Here is a 25,508-nt window from a genome sequence, read left to right on the forward strand (position 1 = left end):
CTTACTTCACACGTCAAGACTTGGGTCTGAAAGCTGCATGGGAAGCCCAGTCTTGTGGGCCATTTTCAGTGATGGCTTTACTCACCAGGCAGGTAATTATTCTCTTCCGGGTCCTGCCCTCAGGCCCTGGTCCCCAAACATTCCCCACCTCTGCACCCTCTCCTTTTATCAGTGCTGAGCCCATGAATACACGTGTCAAAATAGGAGTCCTTTCCCAGTGGTCGCCAGGTACACATAGAACACCTGCTTACATTCACCCTCAGGTTGCTAAGGTGTACTCTTTCTCAGTCTGCAGGCCGACGCTCTATCCACTGAGCCAAACCGGTTTTGGCAAGGTGTACCCTTTCATCTAGACCAGTGGTTCTCAACCTGTGGGTCACAACCCCTTTGGGGGTCGAATGACCCTTTCATAGGGGTCACCTAAGACCATCGGAAAACACGTATATAATTATATATTGTTTTTGTGATTAATCACTATGCTTTATGTTCAATCTGTAACAATGAAAATACATCCTGCATATCAGATATTTACATGACGATTCATAACAGTAGCAAAATTACAGTTATGAAGTAGCAATGAAAATAATCTTATGTTTGGGGGTCACCACAACATGAGGAGCTGTATGAAAGGGTCGCAGCATTAGGAAGGTTGAGAACCACTGATCTAGACTATTGTAGTGCAACTGCACTTTGGTTACTTCTGGAACACTCTTATCCTTAATATTCCAGTTCATGTTTTCGCCCTGTGATCAACAGTCACTTATGAAAAACTTGGGCTCACCAACTGATGTAAATAATAATTTCCTTCTTTGGCAATCACTACCCCTTACCGTTTCATTTTATTTCATCGCACTTGTAACCTGACATGTACATGCTTATTTGGACTTGTTACATTAAATTGTAGACTCCGGGGTCACAAAGATGAAGGTATGTCCCTACAGCGCACCTACCCTCTGTCTGTAATATTGCTTGCCCTGCAGTTGCAGTAGCAGGCACTCAGCAAATATTTGTCAGGTAAAGTAATAGTGGCTATTCAACAAATATCTGTCAGATAATAGAAGGAAAGAATAAATTCGTGGAGGCCATAGGAAAATGTCCCTCTTGAGTTTCTATGAGAGACTGCTTTTAGTTAGCTACTTGGAGCTGAGAATTGCAGAGATTCAAACTTAACTAGAAATATTCTCTCCATTGACCTAATTAATTCTACTTCTACCTTGTTGGTTGCAGAAAAAAAAAATCTAAAACCTTGCCTTGATATATTTCACCCATTTTCTGAATAATGTAACTTATCATTTTTATATGAATTCATACTTCTAATAACGAAGTGCTCGCCCAACTGGAAACATTCATTTTCACCATATGACTTGACAATACAGTTACGGAAAATATTGCTTATGGTGTGAAGAAAATAGTGGTTTTAAGTTCTGCTTTAACCTATTAAAAGAGTCAACATTAACACTGTTTTTTAAATCTCTATAAAACTGCATGCAATTATAATTGTTAAGTAAACACAATTGCTTTCGATTGTAGCTGCCATCCAGTATTATATTAGCTTCAGGTGTACAATGTAGATATTAGACATTTGTACACCTTATGAAGCTATCATCTCAGTAGGTCTAGTGCCCACCTGGCACCATCCGCAGTCATTACACTACTATTGACTATATTCCCTATGCTGTACTATACTTGAGAGTAAATACAGTTTAAACAATTAAAAAGCAATCGCTTCCTATGAAAGTTCAGAGAATTCTCAAGTCCTGTATCCCTTTTGTATTTAATTTTAACATCACAGTGGGTCCTCCCGGGTGACCCATGATATCTCCTTATTTTCAGGTCAGAAAACTAGCAACCTTAATTCTATCTGTACTCTTAATTCCCCCTTTCCATGTAACACAGCGTATTATTGATTTCTACAAATTTGAACCTGGACATATTTTGGGGTCCAGTAGTCTGCCTATCAGCACTACAGATTCAATAAGTTCAACCTACTCCAAGCAGACGAATCGTGAAGAAAGCCGCATGCACAAACCAACCATCCTAAAGGTACGCGTTGATCTAATTGGACCTATCAGGGGTAACCAGCTCCACTGTGGACAGTGTCTCTGAAGATACAGCTGAATTAATTTCCTTATTGCCAACTAAAAATATGTCCATAAGGTCAGCTTCACAGGCAGACAGAGATAAGTGCACAGAACCAGTTATATTTACTTCTTGTGAAAAGTGAAAGCAGAAAAGGGACATATTAGCTCATTACTTGTAAACTGTCCTCAGAGGTTACGTAATCACAAACATTTCAATAAAAAAATAAAATAACCTGTCACAATTAGGAAAGCTAGTTTCTTCTTAAGGCAACAACAAGTTCCAATGAGTTCAAATTCAATGAAAGTTTAGAAACTTCTTTAAGTTTGTAAATGAATAAAAAAATTAACAATTTTTTTTGCCTTCAGTTTATTTCTTGATCTTAGTTCCTGTTTCATTCAACAAGATTAATAAACATTTATATGAGAAAGGGATTGTGTTTGTAAGCTGGGTCCTCTGAAACATTATTTGCAAGTGTTAAGAAGTATTGCTTGTCTGACTTACATACTTTAAGTTCGAAATTTCACTAGGATTTTATTTTTTTTTTAAAAAAAACAGGTTTATCTGTCATTATTAGGGAGACCTGGGGGAATGGAGGCAGGGTGGAGGGCGTCAATGGGAAAAAAAGGAATATCTGTAATACTTTCTTTTTAAAAAGTCTTTTTACTGATTTCAGAGAGAGGAAGGGAGAGAGAGAAACATCAGTAATGAGAGAGAATCACTGATGGGCTGCCTCCTGCACGCCCCCTACTGGGAATCAAGCCTGCAACCTGGGCATGTGCCCTGACTGGGAATTGAAATGTGACCTCCTGATTCACAGATTGATGCTCAACCACTGAGCCACATCAGCCAGGCTGTAATACTTTCACCAATAAAGATTTTTTTTTTTGAAAGCCGCTGAGTTGTGAAAAGACTTACTTGAACTCTCCAAAATAATTTCATCTGGGAACCAGAAGAATGTTTAAAAGCGGCACTACGAATGTTCTGGGTGAGCAAAAGAGTGAATTCTATAGTCCATTCGTTCCACGGGTTGCTCATTAACTGCTCTTCCCTACCCAGATTGAAGTTGAGTTACCTGTATCAAACGCTGGGAGGCATTTGAGGTTATGAGATTTCACATTGTGCTGTATTTAGTATTTTTTAAATATAACTACTACTGGCAGTTCCTTTTGAACTATTCATAGAGCAATGCATTCATTATCATCTTGAAGCTGGAGTAATAATCTGAGACTAGAAATCTTTTTTTTAAAATGGGGCAAAAAGGAGAAGAGTAGTAAAGTTGTGGAGTGCAGTAGAGATAGGAAGTAGGACTGTTTATGCTTTAAGTATTCATGTATCCCCTTGAACAGAGAGACATCATTTAATAGAAATACTCTAGCTTAGCTATATTCTTCTATACTGATTTTGGAACTCATCCTATAAAATTAATAGCCAAGATACCCATACATTTTATTAAGTGCGAAAACTATAAATGCACACATAAGTCCTCTTAAACTCAATACGATTATCCCACTGGGGGTGACATTACTTTAGTGATAGTCAGTGTTTGGGGTGGTTCAGCACAACATAACGAAAACACGAGTTTTCACAACTGTCAGCTATAGCCTGAGGGCTCCTGTCACTCCGCATTTGTACTCCCCGAGTGACGGCTCTGAGCAAATGTCAGCTGCAGCTTATAAACATGGACCACTGTCACCTTGTTTAAGCAGCTGTCGTCTGCTGGTATTCTGAGAAGTCTTTCCTCAGAACAGGTCTGAATCAGGCGACGAGAAAGGAATAGCCCTCACTATTCAGTTGGAAATTGCAGAAAACCTCTTCTAAAAAACTCTCTCCTGTCCAGAGACCACTCTTCGGTAGCTGGTTATGGCCACGATGCAAGGATGTCAAAGAATCTAGAGTTTTCTAACATTCTTCTCCGTCAACACTGGGCCTCCTGGTTCATAGGTCGATGATGTATTTTTTTTATTGATTTCAGAGAGGAAGGCAGAGGAAGACAGAGATATCAATGATGAGAGAGGATCATAGATCAGCTGCCATGATTGAGCTCGAACCCTGAGCATGTGCCCTGACTGGGAATTGAACCATGACCTCCTGGTTCATAGGTCGATGCTCAACTGCTGAGCCACACCATCAGGCCATCTTTTCGACTTTAGAAGACGGCTTAAAGTCAAGTTCAGTTATTACACGTAGAGACGAGTATATAGGGGGTCCATGTTTGTCTGAGTTTATATTATTCAGTTGACATTTGTGTGTCCTTTGGTGTCATCCTAAATCCCAAGTGGACCTTCTGCAGTTTTTAGACCGTTATGTTTAACAAACTCCGATACACACAACACAGAAAGAGGGGTGACAGTATAATCACAACAAACATTTTCACTTCAGAAAAGGGCGAGCTTTTCACAAGGATGGTGCCCTATGTGCTGGTGAGCAGACAGGGCACCACCCTCTCGGTGTGGGGCCCCTGGTCAAACTGGCCCAGGAGCTTCTGCCCCACCCTGCACGGCGGGCTTCCAGAGGGTTCCTCTCTGGCTTGGCCTGCCCTTTCCTCTTCTCTTGCCCCTTCTTCGGCTCTCTGCTCCAGTTCTGACAGCCCCTCAAGTCCTGCCCTTAGGAGCTTCTCAGTGCATTGCTCTACGAGGCTGCAATGGCTACAGAGTCACTAGATAATAGTTTTCCTGCTCCACTGCAATCTCATGGGACATCATAAACTCCGCCTGCTCTTGACCAAAGTCTCGTGTCTGTGTATGACTCACCTCTAAGCACTTTATTTTATTATTTATTTATTCCAACCATGAATTGCTGAACTTACTGATTTTTTTAAGTTTCTGTTGAGGTGATCATATTGCCTCTAAGACCTTTTTTAATTATTATTTTTTTTTACAATATACAAAACAAATCAGTCTTTATGTGGTCTCCAAGGTCCTCCGGAATCAGGGCTCTCTCTTGCCAGTTTTCCATTGATTATTCAGGAAGCTTTTCTGTATTCTAATTGTCATTCCGTTTTGTTCCTGGGAGCATGTCCGTGCAGCATCCACTTAGTCTGCCCCCATTTTTAACCTGTGCCGCTAATCATCCTGAGCACTTTAGAAAGCCTAAGTCACAGTGATGGCGAACCTATGACACGCGAACTCATTGTTTTGGTTGATTTTTCTTTGTTAAATGGCATTTAAATATATAAAATAAATATCAAAAATATAAGTCTTTGTTTTACTATGGTTGCAAAGATCAAAAAATTTCTATATGTGACACGACACCAGAGAGAGGTTAGGGTTTTTCAAAATGCTGACATGCCGAGCTCAAAAGGTCCGCCATCTCTGGCCTCGGACCTGAACTCCCGGCCCTTGCCAGCTCAATGTCAATAATGACGCCCCACCACTGTAACCAGGAAAGGACCCCTGAGTTTCCCAACACTACCGCAGCAGTTGGTGCGGCCAGGCCCGTGGCAAACCACCAGTTACCCAATAAAATCCAGGTGATTCGGGATTTTGAATGAGTAGTATACGGCAACTAGTGATTCCAGATAAAGTGAAATATCTATAGACAAGAAACAACCTATAGGCATGCTAAACATTAGGCATCTTTCCTTGGGCAATTTTTATTTTAGGGTTGCCATGGGAATAAGGTTGGAGAAGCTATTTTAAGGTTTATAAAAAATATGTGTAGGCTTGTCTCTCTCAGACTAATTTGCACCAAGCCCTGCTTGATACCCATGGTCTGGGAGCGGGGATGCTGGCAGTGGTGCGCCCTGAGATTGCTTGAGTCACATCCTGTCTATCTCCTGGGTATCTTCCTGAGACCGTGGTTGCCAGGACTATTGGAAGGATTCCTGCCATTTCTGGCCAAGCTGGGGTTTTCTGTTCTCTGGGGCCCAGTCAGCCTGCTCTCTAGGAAACTGTATTGATTCCGAATAGCAACGTTAAAAACTGAAAGAAAATGCTATGATTTTACCTTTCTTCTTTGTCAATAAAAATTACTTAAGGAAATATTAAGGATAAAAATATTATAAATGAAGACTGAAACTTGAAAATAACTGACTTTCACACCCTAGACATGACAGAATACTGGCATGAAAATCATAAAAATAAGGCTGGATATGCAAAAGTAATGACTGTTATAACCTGGGGGTGGCAGAATAGCAAGTGGACGAGAATCTAAGTGTCTGGTGAGGATGGTGTACCAGGCCTGCACGACTGACTGCGGAGTGTTCGAGAGACTTAAACCTTATCAGTTTATGCTTTTACTTGACCTTTTCTTTATGTGTTCACTCCTGGCCACATCTAATCCTAATGAAGAGAGAATTTCACACTTGGACATAGGTTGTTATAAATTACTGTGATCTACCTAAGCTACTGCATTGAAATAAAAATCCGTGGCATTAACTTAGTGGGCATCCGGGACTTAAATACTGTAAGCTGACAAAATGATCATCTTTAGTGCATTAGGGACAAATATCTGATCAAAACTTAAGTCAGCGGTACCAGGTGCTGTTGTCTGAAGGCTGGGGGCTTCTACTCTACTTTGGCAAAATCCTAGAACTGGTGAGTTTATACACAGAGATGAAGGGACCGGACCGTGTGGGCTCCGGGTGATGTTTAGGATCTGCATTCTGCTGTTTTAGAACCACCGATATCCCAAATAAAAACACTGACAATCAGTTGTAGGTCGCTGTGTCATTAACACAATGGAGTCCTGGAATTTTTGTAAGCAGCTTCATAAGAATGCGCTAGCTGGACATCAGGGCCAGCCTAGATCACGCTGAGTGCTTTTTGTTTCCGGTGGCCCCAGAGCCACCAGTCAGGTGGGGTCGTGGGGGCGGGGCAGGGCTGGCATAATACTGAGCCCAGTCTGAGCCCAGCAGGGTCTCTAGCCCAGCTGCAGTGGCTCAGTGGTTGAGCATCAACCTATGAACCAGGAGGTCAAGGTTCGAATCCCGGGCAGAGCACATGCCTGGGGTTCCGGCTCAATCATGGCGGCCAATCAATGATTTTGTCTCATCATTGATGTTTCTGTTTCTCTCTCCCTTCCCCTTCCTCTCGGAAATCAATAAAAATATATTTTAAAGAACCACACGTTCACTTTAACATGCCATTATTTCCACACAATAACACACTGTATTTTAAATAAGGCTTGTTTGAGATACAAAGGCAAGACCTGTGGCTACAGCTATAATTTGTAAAGAAGCTCCTTGTTAGAAACGGGTTAAGCGAAGATAAACATTTGGGTAGAAGGGAAAGAACCCAATGAGGGGTGACTTAAAAGATATCAGTATTTATGCGACTCCTGAAATTATAAGACTCAGAGGGTGAACCCGCAGATCAGGGCAGACACTGCCCGTAACTTTCGTCATTAATGATGGAGGCGTCCACTCTAACTTTACATCACAGGCTCTTCCTCTTGGAAGTACCAAGGCCTCCAGCTTCTTTAGGTCTGGCATCTACATTCCAGGAAAACATAAATGAGACTGTTCCAAACCTGAAGAGTCTGGACCCAATATATCCTATTTAGGATGTTTGCTTGAAAGCTCCGCTCAGGGCCTTCACACTTAGAGTTTGGCCAGAATGATGTCCCAACATCACCTCTAATTGCAAGTAGGATCTGGGAAGATACTGGCTCAAAAACTATTAACTTTTAAAATGCTGGCGAACAACTTTTTAAACATAAAAACATCCTGTGACCCAGGATGCAAACTGTGACTCAAAACATGAAAACCTGGCTGCTCTCTGTCTATCGCCTGTAATGAAATTGCCTTTCCAGGAGCGTGTGGCTAAACAGTAAGCCCTGAGCCTGGGGCCTTCACCTCCCCTCTTTGTTCTCTTCCTAATCTTCAATCTTTCCACTTACCTTTCATAAGACACCCTCTGATTACAATTAAGACTCATTAGCTGCCCTTAAGATGTAACATAGAGCGAAATCTTCCCTCTTGCTTCACAGAAAGGAAATAGTAAAAACCCAAGCTGTTACCATGGAGACGGTCTCACCCCATGTTGCACAACTGCATAGATGGCTTGTCGTAACCATGCACTCAGGGATGCAGAAATCTCCAGAAGTTGCTACTGAATGTCTGTTCAGAATGACTTGGCCAAACATAGCTGTCTCTTTCAATCACTTTTCCCTGGTCCCACCACAGTAAACTACAGCGTCGGAAGAGGCCAGCTGCCTATATTTCATGCCCAACCACCTTCCGAATGTCAGTATCATTTTATCAAAATCAGAAATAAAAGGCAACCTTGTTAGGTATCACATGTTATGGGGAAATAAAGCGGGAATTCATACTGGACAACCTGCTACGATTCTGCGTTTCACAGATTTATGACTATTTATATGCTTGTGAATCATTATGTTATCCATAAGTGAATATGAGAGATAACATTGATACCTTAAAACTGGTCTTTAATAATGTAAACACAAATACTCCTTAGGGTCATAGTTAAGGGAATAGAATCAAATACCAGTAAGTTCATGTTGATAACATCTGTGACAGATACAAAATGTATGTCTTTCATTTCTGGCTTTTGTTATTTCATTGAGGTCTTCCAGTATATCTCTGCAAACTGCAGGTATAATAACACTAGCCAGAAAATCAAATAAAATACACCATAGCTCACCAAAGCAACATTCTAGGAATTCATTTATATTAGCACAAGTATCATCGTGAGGTTTTCTTTCATACTTCATGAGAGAGGATTAGAACGGAGCGGTGCAGTTTACATATTTAATTTCATTTTTTTGTTACTGTTATACATCGGAACTTGCCTAGGAAGGTACGTGTGCTTGGCATGGACTAGAATTATATGCAGAATCTCATTCAGTTTCTAATTGGATGAGAGGAACTGCGGCCTTCTTGCTTCTTAATTCTATCTGGAGATGTCATAAATAATAGGGTGTTTTAAATAACAGGATTTCACCTTCTTGGGAGCTGAAGCTAGTGCAATCAGGAAGATAGCATTGGAATTTTTTTTTTTGGCAACTACTCAACTGTTATTTTTTAAATCTTTCTTGTTGAAAGTATTATGTAAGTTCCCTTTATTCCCCCATCGACCCCCTCCAGCCCGCCCCTACCCCAGGCCTTCGCCACCTTATTGTCTGTGTCCATGGGGTATGCATATGTGCCTACAAGGAAGGTCTTTGGCTGATTACCTCCCTGCCTTCTGATAGCATTGGAATTTAAGAGAAGACTGGCTAGGGAAATTGATGGAAAGATAGAAAAATAGAAAAAGAAAAGAAGATGACTAGTCCCTCTCTAATAAAAAAATTCTTCAAGACAACATCTGACTTGTCAATGAAGTCTACATGGATGATAGTTTTTGTACAGCCTGGCGATGCCCATCAAACGCTACTTAGAGCGTCATCTAATTTTCCAGCGCCAGGATGAGACAATGCCCACTGCACACTGCCTTCTTGAAGTTTCACTAGCTCAGTCGGGGGATTTTATCAGGATGCACTGCATTTCTGGCTCTAGACAGAGCATTTAAAGTTCACGCTGGCATTTGAGATAAGGTTCTTAGTGGTAGATAAGATAAAGTATAACTGAAGCCAAATAATGCATTTGCTTAACTTCAGTAGGTACAGTGAGGGGCTCCTGCAGAGAACATGGTTACTTGTGAGGCAGCCCTTTCCATCTCATGGTGCAGGTAAACTCATTCCTAACATTCTGCAGCACACCGCAAAAGATCTATTTTTGCCAATCTCACAAAATAATAGGTGCAATTTTGACTCATTTGCGCCAGATGACTATTGTTGTGCTGGCTGTTGTTATTTTTTTATTTGACAATCTAAGGCAAAAGAGGTCAGTGCCCCTGACTGAAGAGTCGGGTAGTGCATGTTTTAAAAATTCTTGCGACACACTGGTTGAAAAATCACTGTTGTGATGGAATAGGAGGGAACAGTAATTAATTGCAAAGAGTACTCTTTTTATTTGAATGCATAAAACATCCATGAAACAATTTTGGGTAAAATATGTAAAGTTAATTTTAATGAGCATAATACTGAACTACCTCATTACTATCTAAATCACGGATTATGCATATTACCAAAATTGAACAAGCATTTATTAGGCACCCAGTACAGACAAAAAAACGGCTCCAGTATCAACAGAATGTAAGACATAAATAATACAAAAATATTTTATTGTGATAGATAAAAAATAAGTAGCTAATAATAATAAAGGACAAAATAAAATGTACCAGGTAGCTAAAGTGTGTCCCATGGTGTACCCTTAAGAGTTCAATACAGAGAGACAAATAGATAAAAACAGGCTTTAGTTATTTCGGGCTGAAAGGGATTTAGTGCAGAGAGGCTTACAGAATTGTTGGGGAAAATGAAGAACAAAGAGAGGAAGCCAAAAGTAGACTTCTGTTTATCTTTACACATTTATTTTTTTCCTCACCTTTGCCTCCACTGAAAAGATTAATTCTTGCGCTATTATCTTTAAGCTGCTTAGCTCCCTTTACTTTGATTAATGTTAAAAAGCAGTTCATGCAGTAATCTTGCATTTACAATGTATAGATAACTCCCCTATCTTTAATAAATAACATATTTTCAAAAGCATGTGGTACAATGACCGGCATTTAATATTTGCCAAACTGTTAATTAAATTTTCCAATCATGATATTCCAACTTTTTTTTTTAGCTCTGTTTCTCAAAATCACACAGAATGTGCCTAACCTCTTCCAAATATGAAACATTCCCCTCTACTCATTCATTCTATTGCTCCTCATATTCCAGAGGTCAGCAGTAGAATGCGACATAAAATTTATTTATAGATGAAAAACCAATAAAGAGCAATCCAAAAGGGGAGTGAATTTACATTCTGATTAGAAGCTGGCTAAGATTGTAGATAAGAAGGCCAGATATGGCCATCACAGATGAATCTGCAAAGAATTTGGGAAGTTTGGACTACAAAGGAGAACAAATGTCAATTTAAAGAAAAAAATGTACTAAATATATTGATATCTTTGCTGTAGGTAAGAGCTCTGCATCTAATGGGTCTTAATCCACATTTAATGATTAGCCATCTCTTACATTTGGTATTGCCTCTAATTCAGTGAATCACAGAGAACATGTTAGGATGGCTGACATGGGAACTCATCTCTAAACCACAATCCCTATCATATCCCCGCCCATAATTTAGAATTCCCCTGGGACCTCCCCTGTCCCGCCTTCTGGGGAAGGACAGCTCAGGGCAGAGAACTGTGAGTTCACTATGTGACACCCCTCACCTCTCTTAATGGCTCCCACAGAAATGCTGACTCAGTTAATGAACAAGCAAAATGTAGTTAAAAAACACAGAGGACATGATTTTTCTTACCTCTTTGGAAAAAATGTAGTATACTTATATTATTCTTTTTATGGATAATATCCAGTTGAAGGTCAAATTTATTATTCTTTTACTTTTTATGACCTATTAAAAATATTTTCCAACACAAAGCTCATTTTATTTTGCAGTGTCTTCATCCAGAAACTTCAGTTGTATGTGGGAAGGAAGAAGATGTTAGATTTCACTTTATTTTGTAAGATATCTACTTACCCAGCACATTTACTGTAACCACCTCCCTCTCCTCACTAGTCATAAACCTAAGATTGTGTCTATATTGACCGGTTTCTTGATTCTCTTTTCCATAGTCTATTTTTCTACACGTGAGCCAATACTACCCTTTATTATTATCGCTTTAAAATAATGCATATGGAATGTATTTGTGTGGCGTTAAAATATGTATGTAACCAAACACATCATGCAATATTTATTTTTTTCCTGAGGCCATTCCTCGTACTAATTCTTATACGAGTCAGGGACCTGCCAGGGTGCAGATGGTAGAATCAAATGGGGGGATTTATGGAGTAGTGAACTGGGTAGACATTGCTGGCTGAGCAGGAGGAAACCACAGAAAGGAATGCGGCATTCTGGGCCTACTGAAGTAGGACATTTTTAGCATCTCTAGGCCTGATGACTGGAACATGGAGAGAAGAAAATTCTATAAAGAAGGCTAGCGGAGACATGGTGTGGCAGAGCCAGGGCATGGAGACACTGTGGATAGAAAGAGAATAAATAACTCAAGGTCGCTCTCCTTTCTCACCTCATGCGGGTGCCTTTCACGGAACAACACCCAGGAGGCGGCAGAGGCCAGGGGGCTTGGTGACACCTTCTTCATGCTGCTCTGGGGGCCAGGGCAGGCTTGCAGGAGGGGAGAGAGGGCATTTGATGGGGCAAATGGGAGCCATGCAGCACCAGTATGTGAGGGGGCCGTGGTTCTTTCTCCTGAACAGGAAACAGGAAATGGAGTGACCCCTAGCGATGTCGACAGCAACTGGACAGGTGCACGCGGAGGTTCTTCTCAGACTCCGGTAGCAGAGCCCTGTTTTAATCTGTAATCATTAAAGTCCAGTTGAATGAGTGCAACTCCAAAGCATATTATAAATTCTGGTATTCATTTCTTCTGGGGAAAGCGGCTGCAAATTTAATTATCACGGCATACGAAACGTTATTGAAGCTGAATGGAAGATTAAAGACGAGTTGTGGAAATACACAGCACCCCTTGCTTCCTTTTGCGCGGAAGTTAAAAATGATTTTCATAAGCTCGCTGAGTCTGCTTTAAAATGTCTTTTGCTGCCCATCGATAAGTTTCTGTGAGACGGATCGTTTTAATATAAGTCCCTAAAACAAAACAGAGCTACAGTACAGACAAACCTTTGCCAGGAGTGACGTTGTCTTCGATGTAACAGATTTGTTCAACAAAATTTTTACACTTTAGAGTTATAGTTGTTAAACTATAGGCCCACATTGGATAATTCTGAGCACATCAATGTTTGGTGTTTTGTTTTTTGTTTTTAAATTGATTTCAGAGAGGAAGAGATATGGAGAAAGAGAGAAACATCAATGATGAGAGAGAACCATTGATTGACTGCCTCCTGCCTGCCCCACACTGGGGATGGAGCCCACAATCCAGGCATGTGCCCCGACCGGGAATCAAACTGTGACCTTCTGGTTCATAGATTGACACTCAACCACTGAACCACGCTGGCCAGACAATGTTGTAAGTTTTAAGGTGTTCACTGTGCATGTAGGTGTCTGACATGGGGAATTACGGTTTTCTTTATTACTGCAGGAGGTAAGGTGTATTAATTGTAAAAGCAATTATCTATCTTAATAACCTGTATGAATGGTTTCTATAAAAAGGTATAAAATGTTTACACTTCTTCTTCTCATAGTATATCTGTCTTGAATACGTTTGTGGCAATGTGATTTTTTTCTCTTGCATCTAATAAAAATAGAATTTGCATTTCATATGTCTTTGATGTCTGTATTTTATTTTCTTAGAATATGTGTGTGTGTGTGTGTGTGTGTGTGTGTGTGTAGCATTTTACACATTTATTTTTTCACATTGACTTGGGGAGGAATCTGATCCTCCACCGCAGACAGTGGGAAATACTGAGGTCGGTGAAAATTCCAAACGTGATATCGAATATGCAAAATCTAGTAAGGCAGTGGAGGAATGTAAGGAGGCAGAGTCTTAGTCAGCGACTTAATATTCTTCAACTAACAAAAGGAAGGAAAAGGAAATACAAAGTCCGAGTTTAGAGTTATAATTGAGTTAAGACTGGGTCAACTCCATTTGCTAGAAAATTCTGCAGATTCGAGTTTGAAAAAGAGACGAAATGATGGCAGGATGGTTTACAGGCAACTTAAATGAAAATCATGACAGAGCTGCTCTATCTTTACATTATAGGTAAAATGCAAAGTAATGACTGGAAAACCACAGCATCCTTTGTATTGTGACAGGTGGTACCTAGGCTTATTATGGGGATCACTTTATAATGGCATATAAACTCAATATGTAAAGGAGGTGAAGAGATTAGCCAAAAAAAAGTAAAAGCGTAGCCCACGCACACAGACAACAGTGTGGCAAAGACAACACGGGAATTGCTAATCTGTTATAATTAAATACTATCTTACACTTGAGATCTGACATTTCCGTGGTGCAAACTGTCTTCCTCTCTCTTATTCCTTTCAACCCACAGAATTCAGTATTTTCAATAAATCTTACCCAGACCTGCAATGAAATACGAGTATCCAGAGCATCTTGGTTTGCAATGGACATGAGAGGAGAGAACTCGATTACGACCCTTTGATTCCTCTTCCGTCTCTATCAGTAGGGACCTGTTGGTTGTTAAGGTTAGGGTATAACTTTGGGGAAAAAATTTTTTTTGAACTAATTATCTGGTTAATGTTATCTTTTTATGTAAAGAAACAGAGGCAAAGAAAAAAAAACAACCCAAAACTCGATACCTTTACTTCAGCTACAGACTTTAGATTTTAGAAGAACTACACCCAAGTTATTAAACCATTGATTGCAATCATTTTCTTAAAACTCTCTGCAGTGAAAGTCTGAATAGAAAATGATGTACTGGTAGTAATAACGGTGTGCTGAACAATGGAGAATAGATTTGTGCTTTTTAACACGTTGAATATGCTTTTAGCCTTCAGCCTGGAGTCAAATCAATGTGATGTTGGGATTGGTGGAGTACACTTACCAACACTTCCCTCTTCGCCCCTGCTCTTTAGTAGGACTGCACAGAATGGCTTAATACCATATTCACTCAATCTATACGCATGTGGCCTCTACAATTCTATTGGAGGCAGGGCAACAATAAAACAACAGACTTATATAACCAACAGGCATCCATAGGAGAAAAATTGATCTGAAGAAGTCCTGGAGACATGCTATTGAACAAGTGTTCTATCTAATGCATGTTAACTAATTACACTAGTAGGTACCTGAATCTGTTTCTAGCTAGTTATCTTGAAAATGTTAAAAATCTATCAACAGATATGATAATTTATTCCTTGTTAAAGGGTAAGTATAACTGTTAGTAAGAAGTGATGATGAGTGGTTAGCAATTTATTCTTCTACGGAAACTTACTAAGGACTATTTTGTTCAACAAGAATGTAGAGACGAATCTGATTTCTTGTAATACACTCAATGAGAGGGCCAAATCTCTTAGGAAAATATGCCAACATGATTACAATACCAGGGAGAGTGTCAGAAATGACCTCACGAAAGTATGCAGTTAACCTACACAGAATCAAGGGTGGGAATCACAGCTTCCTGGGATCCAGGGAAGGTGTCATGAAGAAGCCAGCATTTTGCTCAGAACTTGACAGGTAAATGCAAAATGGGCTTACGACAGAAGAAAAGACTTTCCTTATGGCCAAGGCAGGTTCTCAAAGGTCAACAGAAGGGCTAACATGAACTTCACGGGTCCTCATGTTTATTTCTCTCTTCTTGCCCATAGAACCACCACCAACCAAAACACTAATCTAATCAAAGTGAAGAGATAACCTAATCTAGATGAATAAATTTAATTTCAAAATGTTCACAGGACTTTCCCATGCTCGTGTAACTCATTAATGTCAGAGCCAGAGCTATAAGGGAAGGTAGAATGAGTATCATGTGTACCTGTATGTAAGATTTGTAGAAATTAGACATGTTCTTCAGTTCTTTGTAGATTCTCTGCCGGAGAATGGAAACAGACACTGCCTTCTTGGATATCTCAAATTTTCTTAGGGGAAGAAAATCACTGCCTATGACTTTGAGTTTAAAAGTCCACAACTATGCTATTGTCAAGGTATTTATTGATGAATTGGGCGTGTTAAATTGTAAAACCATCCAATTTTCTTGTTCCTGTGGTTGTTTGCTCCGGAGCCAGTTTGAGAAAATCAGCACGCTAGGCAGCAATTTTTCTTCCTATTGTAATTCTACAAGGCAAGGAATATTCCCTTCTATTCTTCAAAGTTATACTCTCTCTTCAGCCACTCCTGGGAGTTCTTAAATCATGAAAAGCTACTCAACCAACTTGCCACTCTTTGGGGAAATTACGTTCACATGAAGGATAATTCTACTTCATTCTTAGTGATACTAATGTGCCAGTGAACTCCTGTTCTTAGCTGAGCCATTCTTCATGAAGTCGTTCTTAAGTTGTAGAAAATGTAGGTCAAAGTAAAGCTTTCAACTGTAGCCTTCTCACATAGAAAAGATCAAGACCTGTGAGATATGCACAAAACGGACTTCCAATCATTAAGAAAATGTCACAGATAGAGAAAAGAATGCATATTTGCTCATCACCTGAGATGGACACAGTGTTTACAAAAAAGAGAGGGAGACTCTCATAACCTGAAGAATCGGATTTTACTGGTGAGAAAAACAATGGCAAAACAACAGGCTTAATTTGGGGTACAGACAGTATATTATCATCTTTAAAGTGACAGACAGTGCCATATATAAATTCCGCCTTTAAAACTCAAATTAAGGACAATCACAGATATGTGCATGTATGCTGATTTATAGTTTAATTAATAATACAACATACACACATATTAAGTCTTATTTAATTACGGAGGATTTATAGCCATTCTGTAATCCATTGCTATTTGGCAAGCATACGAAATAAAATTATGTAACAAAATGGGCAACACTGGTAAATATTTAAGATTTATTCCCCCCCGACAATTGTTGTGTATTGAGCACACTGCTTTTTACTTCACCAACAGAATTTTGGTATGTTTCCTAGTCGATTTCTATGATATACTGCGATACTTTTCACAATTGGCAAGGGTTCCATGAGGTCTGAATGAGTGATTTAGATTCCATCTGTATGCAGTTTTCATGTACGTGAGACAATCTGATGCAGACAGATTTACTTGTTTCTACTTCACAGCCATACGTGTCCTTTGGGGGAAATGCACCCAAAGAGTCCTTCAGGCACCCGGCCTGGTTTCACTCAGCTGAGCTTCCTAATAAGAGAAACGAGCTGTTTTCTCCTTCCAGAAGCTGCGCTCTCCCCGCTGCGTGGCCTGCTTTCCTGCCGCGAAGATCCGCGAAGAGGATGCTGACAGTGATCCCCAGGCGCACAGGCACTGGAAGAGGAGTGTGCCTCTCGGCGAAACTCAGTCTGAAGAGGAGGTCATCCTCGCAAACCACTTTTCATGGCCAAGTACCAGCCAGCCCTCCTGGCAGGAAGCGGCCAATCATCTGGGCTCCACGCGGAGACCAGCCCACAGGAAGCCGGGTGCACTGACACCAGGGGCCTCACTGCATGAGGCTACCTTCCCACCTCCCACCCTTAATTAAGGCAGATTCTATCAGAGAGCAGGTCATTTTCAATGGGGGGGGGGGGCACAGAAGCTACAAAATTTTATTAATGTGTAAATACTGGAGTTCTGAGGGAGATGATCTGACATCTAAATAGGAGAGAGAGCCCCGCTGGCATGGCTCAGTGGTTGAGTGTCGGCCTATGAACCAGAAGGTTTGATCCCCGGTCAAGGGCACATGCCTTGGTTGCGGGCTCCATCCCCAGTGTGGGGCGTGCGGGAGGCAACCGAGCCATGATCCTCTCTCATCATTGATGTTTCCATCTTATTCTCCCTTCCTCTCGGAAATCAAGAAAAATATATTTTAAAAAAAAGAAGCTGATGGTTCTTTAATTATGTCTATATAGTGATTTTTGAAAAGCCTGAATGCTTAATCCAGGATCTTGTTGATTGAGAGATGTGGGCTGAAAGAGATGTCTTTTATACAGTCATACAGGTTATTAGTGGGGGGAAAAATCACAGTTTATTATTGTGACAGCCATCCAAGCCTTTTACTATAACTTTCCAATGATGAGTTCCTTGGGGGAGAATTCCGGCTTAACCAGAAAAATTAGCTCTGCACCTTCCCGAGACGATGATGCCTTAGAATTTGCTTCTCCTTGTTTTGTTTTTGTGGGTGTTACTGTGCCAGGGGCAGTTCCCTACCCAGCGCTCTGCTGGCACACAGGGCTGGGTGCCATGTGCACCCAGGGCGGGAGCAGGTGGGAGGGGTCAGGCTGTGGAGCCAGCGGTCTGTCTGTCAGGACTCGGGTGCTATGGCTGCCTCTCCTTCCCCCCTCGCCTTCTGGAACGAGTCCAGGCATTATTCCACCGCTGCTTTTTACTTTAGTTTTGTTCCTTTAGAACTGAAAGGAGGAAGTTTGTAAAATGCCCCCATTTCAAACCCCTCTCTTTACACGACACTGCCAGTCACGGCTGTGAGAATAGTTCTGTTTTAAGGAAACCACTAGCACCATGATAAGTTCATAAAGTTCTGGAATCACCATGCATACCGGCATGATTCTGAGCTTGCTGTCCTGTCAATCATACAACCTCCTGACGTGATTGTCCACCGAGTCTTGTGCTCCATTTTCACACTCACTGGGAAAGTCCAACCGGCCCTGACTGTCTCCATCAGCTTTTCTATTTATTTATCAATCTATTTATAGCTGTACCATCATCCATTTTTCCAATGAAGGCGCGGCTCCCAAATGGCAAGTGTGGGCATGTCAATAATGACTCCATCCTTTCTGCTCACCTTTGCCCTTCACGTTGATCACTGTTGCTGGACAGTGCTCCCTCAACTGAGCTACGGCTCCGTGCAGCGCCTCTTCTGAGGTGAGTCTATCTTCTGAGAGTTGGATTCATCCAACCTGCACTTACCCTCATTTTATTCCTTGCACCTTAGAGGCAACCCAATTGTTGTGCAACCCAATTGTTGCGTGTGGGTGTGTGCGTGCATGTGTGTGTGCCTGTGTGTGTGAAGCACTGTTTTGCCTCTAAACATGAGTAGGAACTTAAAGAAATGATATTTTAGACAATGTCCTTGCCCTGGACACTTGCCATAGTCATTTATGTTCCACATTTTTTCCATCAACGCTATTCAGGAACCAACCTTTCCAACTTAAAAAAAATATTCTGGCTATTTATTGGCAAAGTGAAAACTAAAGTATAAACAATCCTGTGACTCAGTGAATGGACAATACTCTAAGCCAGTGGTCGCCAACCTTTCAGACCTCACGGACCACCAGTGGTCCACAGACCACCGGTTGGCGACCGCTGCTCTAAGCTATATACAGGTGATTATATTAAGCGATGGTGGCTCTCACTTGACATACAATTTGTTTGGAAGTAATTTTTAGAAACATTTTTTTATTGATTTCAGAGAGGAAGGGAGAGGAAGAGAGAAAGATAGAAACATCAATGATGAGAGAGAATCATTGATCGGCTGCCTTCTGCTTGCCCCACACTGGGGATCAAGCCCGCAACCCGGGCATGTGCCCTGATGGGGCATCGAACCATGGCCTCCTGGTTCATAGGTCGATGCTCAACCACTGAGCCTCACCAGCCGGGCCAATCCCTGGAATATTTCGACCTCTTTGCTGTCTCATGATCTTTGCACTTGTAGTCTTTTCCCAAATCTTCACATGTCTAGTTCTTTCTCATCTAAACGTTTTAGCCCAAATGTCAGCTATTGGAGAAGCCTTCTCTGACCATTCCTCGTTCCCATCACCCTTCATCACATCATTTTCCTTTTGTTAGTTTTTGCAATAATGTATTATTCTTGTTCTCTGAAATGATTCTATTGGCAATGCCTGGTTGCATTTGCTATAGGGTGGAATGTCTCTGGAAGTGTTTGAGAGATCAGTTTTCTCATCTCATCTCTATAGATTTTGTAGTCACTTATTTATTGATTTCAGAGAGGAAGAGAGAAAGATAGAAACATCAATGATGAGAGAGAATCATTGATCGGCTGCCTTCTGCTTGCCCCACACTGGGGATCAAGCCCGCAACCCGGGCATGTGCCCTGATGGGGCATCGAACCATGGCCTCCTGGTTCATAGGTCGATGCTCAACCACTGAGCCTCACCAGCCGGATTTACTGGAAGTCATTTAAAATGTAAACTTCTATTGGACAAAATTCCCTTTTATAAACCTTGGATAGTATTGCCACTCTGCTTGAACTTTTATCACAAATATCCCTCTATTTTTAAATAAATAAAACAAGATGGCATGAAATTAGTTTCCACAGTATGATATTATTCACAGCAGCGGCAGACCAAATTCTCAGATGCAGGCGTCGGAACGCGTGTGTCTGAAAGGCTGGCAATTTATGCTGCTCGACTCCCTTGCATCTGGAGGTCGACAGCTGGTTATTATGTTCACCTAATTTACCGGAGCGGTAAATACTGCAAGTGAAGAGATCAGTTCACGGAAGGTCTATGGTTCAATAGGTTTAGCACCTCATGTTGAAAGTAAAATGTGGGATAAATTAGAAAAAACCTTTCCCACACTGCCTTGGTAATAAAATAAGACCCCACAGTGGAAAGAGGCACTAAATAAAGAGTCTTTGATATAATTATACGGATGATAAGAAACCTCATTCTGATCCGGTCTATGAAGCTCCTGTAATAATATTAATGATGTTTAACCATGTAACAATCCCTGGGCAAATGGCAAATATATTCTCAATATCAAATTACTCATCTCGAAAAGAAAATAAATTAATAGCAGGTCCTACTTATGGGACATTATAGGAAAGTGAAATTGATAAATTTTCAGAGCATGTAGAAAGAAAAAAATACACAATAGATTATAAAGAAAACACAGAATTTCATATTAAGCTTTAGGTCAGGCATTTGCCTTAACCCAGGAAATGTAGCTAGTACTTTAGAATGTGGGTCCAATAATTTAAGGATTAGTGCATTTTACCGTATTAGCCACTAAGAAAAATTAGTTTAGAATGCACTCTAGTCTCCATCGCTTGGATAATGTTCATTGTGATCTGCAGGGAGTTGCTGAGGGAAAGGTTGGTATTTCCATGGCTGATAGATTGATCCCTGCTCCAGTGTGTTAAAGAGCAATGCACGTTTTAGTGAAAGGTTATTAATATCCAGGTGTAAGGACAATATTGGCCATGGGGTACAGTGACTATAGCATCAGAATGTAAATCAAAATACTTAAGTTCTAATGCTAATGCTGCCATAAACTATAATTCAGTTATTTCTTGGCCACAAAACTCCTAGCCCAAAATTCTAAGATTATTTACTGTTTTAAGGTTGTATCACTCTGTGATTAATTATCCTATAGCTCAACTCTTAAATTTTTTGTTTTAGAAAATTACCTACTTAATTTGTGAAATGCCCTGACTTTCTCATCATCTCATCACATGAACTTATTTTTTTAATTTATATTTAAATAAAGAATTATTCTTTACCATCTCTCTCTTACTCTCTCTCTCTCTATATATATACATATATATATTTGTTTACATGTGTGCTATGTACATTTTTTCTCATAATTGCTTAACATAGCAGTACTTCCTATTTTGATATTATTATTCATATTGTTATCCTAATCACCACAGAAGCTTATGCTGTCTGTTTAGATTTTTATTCATGCTTTTGGCTGAGATAACTATAGGGGGAAAATCAAGAAGTACAATATGAGTTTCCCTAGTAATTCCTAAAACAGCTTTCATAGTGAAGTTCAGGCAAATATCAATGTTATTGGTTAATACAAGTCGAGTTAATTTCCAAAGCTGTGGGCTGCAGATCCCGTCTTAAAGATCTCATGCATTGTCCCAAGTGAAAAGATGGAATTATGCTTAGAAATAAATTACACCTTCAGTGCAACCTAAAGCAAGCAAGCCCTCCGCGCGGTGAGGAACAGGTGTAATTTACTCCACATGGTCTTACGCGGGGAAGGTGTTTGTAGCGGCGACCAAGGCTCCCCATTTTCCCACGCTCCGAGTGAAGTAACCGCTGCCTGTGTTTTCTTTGTGGACTCTGATCGGGATTGTTACAAGCACACACGGGTCTGATAAGGCCAAAGACAGGTAACAAACAAAACCAGAAACCAACCAGAAACTCTCTCCACTAAGAGAGAGATGTCCTGAAGTTCTTGAAGCGGCTTTTTCCTCCTCACATTTCTATACCATGATAACACCTTTGTGTTCCTGTTCTTTTTTCAGCTAACAACTGCTCACAATTTAGTGTCAGCCATGAATTTAAATAGTGTGTAATTTTAGCTTTACATAATGCTAATTTGGGTACTAAATAAGGATAAAGCTATGGCAAAGTCACTATCTTTTAAATCCTCACCCAAGGCCATGTTTTGATTGATTTTAGAGAGAGAGGAAGGGGGAGAGAGAGAAACAACATGTATGTGCTCTAACTTGGGATGGCACCAGGAACTTTTAGGTATACGAGATGATGCTCCAACAAGTCACCTGGCCAGGGCAAGATGACAATTTTAAAAAGTGCTTGGACATCATCCTACTCATTCAGAACTTTAAAAAGTGACCGCAGAGAGCTAAAATATGAACATTCATAGAAAATCAGTTTCTATATGTGGTCTGAATGCATATAAAGTATTGCTCCAATTGAGCAATAAGTCAAGAAAATAAAAACACTGCTCTTAAAATTATATGTTCAACTTTCAAAGGATTACTTTTCTTAAGAAAAAAAATATCTGACCTGAATTCAGATTCTAAAAAACCACAACAAAAATTGATTACAGGGTTATTAAATTTTATTAAATTCTGTTAAAAATCAAACACGGATGGGTGCTGACTCATAATTGGTCCCATTCTAGAAAGAATCCTTGACATTTGGGAGCGGGGAGGCAGAGAGAACCCAAATGATCTATCCTGAACTTTTTAAAAATGAGGAATATGAGTCAGGCAGGTGTTCATAATTTCAGTCAAACTTGACTTTTCCTAATGAGAGATAATTAATCAAATATGACGAGAGGTTTTCCTGGAAAACCAGTGAAATTGCAACACTTGAAACTGGGTATTTCTTTTATAAATTGCAGCTTCTTTTCATGATCACTAGTAGAGGCCTCCTTCTCTCACCCATAAGCCGATATTTTTCCTCTTCAGTATAAAAGTAATCAATAAAAGAAAAAAGAATAACACACACACACACACACAAAGAGGGTAAAAAAGGCCCTTTGTTGCAACCAAGACTCATTTTCCAAGTGGGAACTGAAGAGCAGGGAGAACTCAGGCATCAGAACAATTGGGAATGCTGAGATGGCAGCTATCATGGATGACTCCAGCCAAGACGCTGTGTGCAACTACTTCAGTATCAGAACCAAACTCCCCCGTTAACTGGCAACCCCCTCAGTAGGGAAACCATCATGAGAGCCTCCCATCTGCCCAGGTCCCTGCGTTTGCTATTTCTCAGATGGGCGCCCGCCATCCAGCTGTGACAAGAACTCACAGGCCGGCTGTCAGGTGGGTGCGCAGACACGGAGCTAGGAAAGGAATTTCAACTTGGAACACACTGGCTTCTACAATGATCAGACTCAAAGCGCTGACTACTAAGGGCCATTGCGTTTTAATAGGTGAACGCCTTTAAATAGGAGGTTGTATATTATGATGATTGTTGTCTGCTGTTTAGGGAAGCTTTCTGGTTATTTTGGCTCAAATAATAACTCCAACCTGGAAAATATTATGCTAAGTGAAACAAGCCAACGTGAGAAAGAGAAATATCACATGATCTCACGTATTGTGGCATCCAATGAGCAGAATGAATTGACCAACAAAATAAGACCCAAAGCAGGGAGCCATGGAACAGACTCACATACCTCCATGTAGGGTTGGGGGGATGAGAAGAGATAAACCAAAGAACTTAGATACTTAAGGCACAGCCCATGGACACGGGCAGTACAGTAGTGGAGACCTGGGGGCTGGGAGGAGAGGGTAAAGGGGGATGTCTGTAATACTATCAATAATAAAATAATACACTTCAAAAAAACAAAACAAATAACTGCAAATAGTAACCCCTTTTAATTTACTAAATGTCACTGAGCTCTACAAAACAAAGCACAGCTATGAATGGAGAGAATAGATTCTTTATATTTAATTAGAAAACATCTCAACTTTGCAAGATGATTAATGCTTTCTGATTTATCAAGAACAAAGGTAGAATCACAGAGGTAGAATCGTGCTCAGCAGAGATCAGCAGTGTGTCAAAGACAACTGATCGATGATGCGGTCTATTCTGTTTTGGAAGATTCTTACCCAATCTACCCACCGCTAAAGGTTCAGATAAATGTAGCTCTGCTCTTTAACACTCCATTGACTATTCCTGGCACAGTTAATTATTATCAATTATCACTTCTAATTATTATCAACGTTACTCCCATAATCACTTGATTATTCTGGAAAACTTTTTTTTTACTTAATTACATACTGCTTTGCATAACTCTTTTCTAAGTGGGATATTTATCTTCTAATTACATTGCCTAATCTGGTCATACAAGCATGGTGGTGTGCGATTAGACCTATATATTTTTAATCAGACAATGGTGGGTTTCCACCCTGACTCAGACACTTACTTCGTGTATGACCTGCGATTATTGATCCTCTCTAAATTGTAATCTCTCACGTGAAATTACCATAGTTGGTGTGACCCCTCTAAGTATGATGAAGATGGAATCGAGAGTAAAGAACCCACCACGGTGCTGTGAACACACTAGCTACTCAGTTAAAAAAAGAGATGGAGTGGTTGGTATTAAGGAAAACTCAGTCTCAGACCCCACCCAACAGCTGTTCCAGGAGCTTCAGCCACCATGTCCCCTGGGTCGAACCTTTCTCCCGAATATTTGAGAAATCTGCCCCAGCCCCAGCATCTTCCATTCCACAGCCTCACTTCGGGATTTTATGACGTTTCCATTCACAATTTAACTAGACTTTCCCTGACTAGAGTCTCCGCTCATAGTCACTCCTACACGTAATTCCACCTGCAGGCTCCCAGGAGTCATTTTCTTAAAATTAAAACTCGTATGTGTCTACTAACAGCCGATAATGTCCAAAGATACTTTATGATCTGGCTCTAATCACATTTATGCCTCAACTGATTATTACACTTTTGATGAAAAATGACAGAAAGGCATAAACGTTTCCTTAACATAATGATAATGCTGACATGTGACAACAGGAATAGCAGTCAGCATTTATATAGTTGCTTACTCAGTGCAAAGTGCTGTTCTAAGCGTTTTTAATGATTAATGTATTTAAACCTCCAAATAACTCTGGAAGTGCACATTACTTTTACTATTAATAGCAGTGGTGATGGTATTTGAATTCCATAGAGAAAATAATGGTAAGGATTAGCATTTGTCTGGGTGAATGGCCCTTAGTCTGGAAGACACTATGTGTTTGTAGGTTGCTCAAGTTCCCCTGGTCTTAAATGCCCTCAAAAACATATATAAGTTGGGCCCTGGCTAGTATGGCTCAGTTGGTTGAGCGATGTACCGTGCACTGAAAGGTTGGTTTAATTCTCGGTCAGGGTGCAAGGGGAGAGAGTATACATATTGCATACAGAGGCAACCAATTGATATTTCTCTCTCACATCGATGTTTCTTCCTCTCTCTCTAAAATTCAATGAGACACGTTTTTAGAAAGCACCTCTACATGAACACCTGTTTGCCTCACGGTTGCCATGAGGACTCCATGGGGCACTGATGAGAAACACGCCTGTGCCATGCAGTGTTAGAGGCCACGGGCTTGGTCCTTCTGTGACAGTCCCTGGGAGAGGTTTCTAGGAGTTCTCACTACTGGCTGACCTGGGG

The sequence above is a fragment of the Myotis davidii genome, unplaced genomic scaffold (genome assembly GCF_000327345.1).
Source record: "Myotis davidii unplaced genomic scaffold, ASM32734v1 scaffold875, whole genome shotgun sequence".
Classification (NCBI taxonomy): domain Eukaryota; kingdom Metazoa; phylum Chordata; class Mammalia; order Chiroptera; family Vespertilionidae; genus Myotis; species Myotis davidii.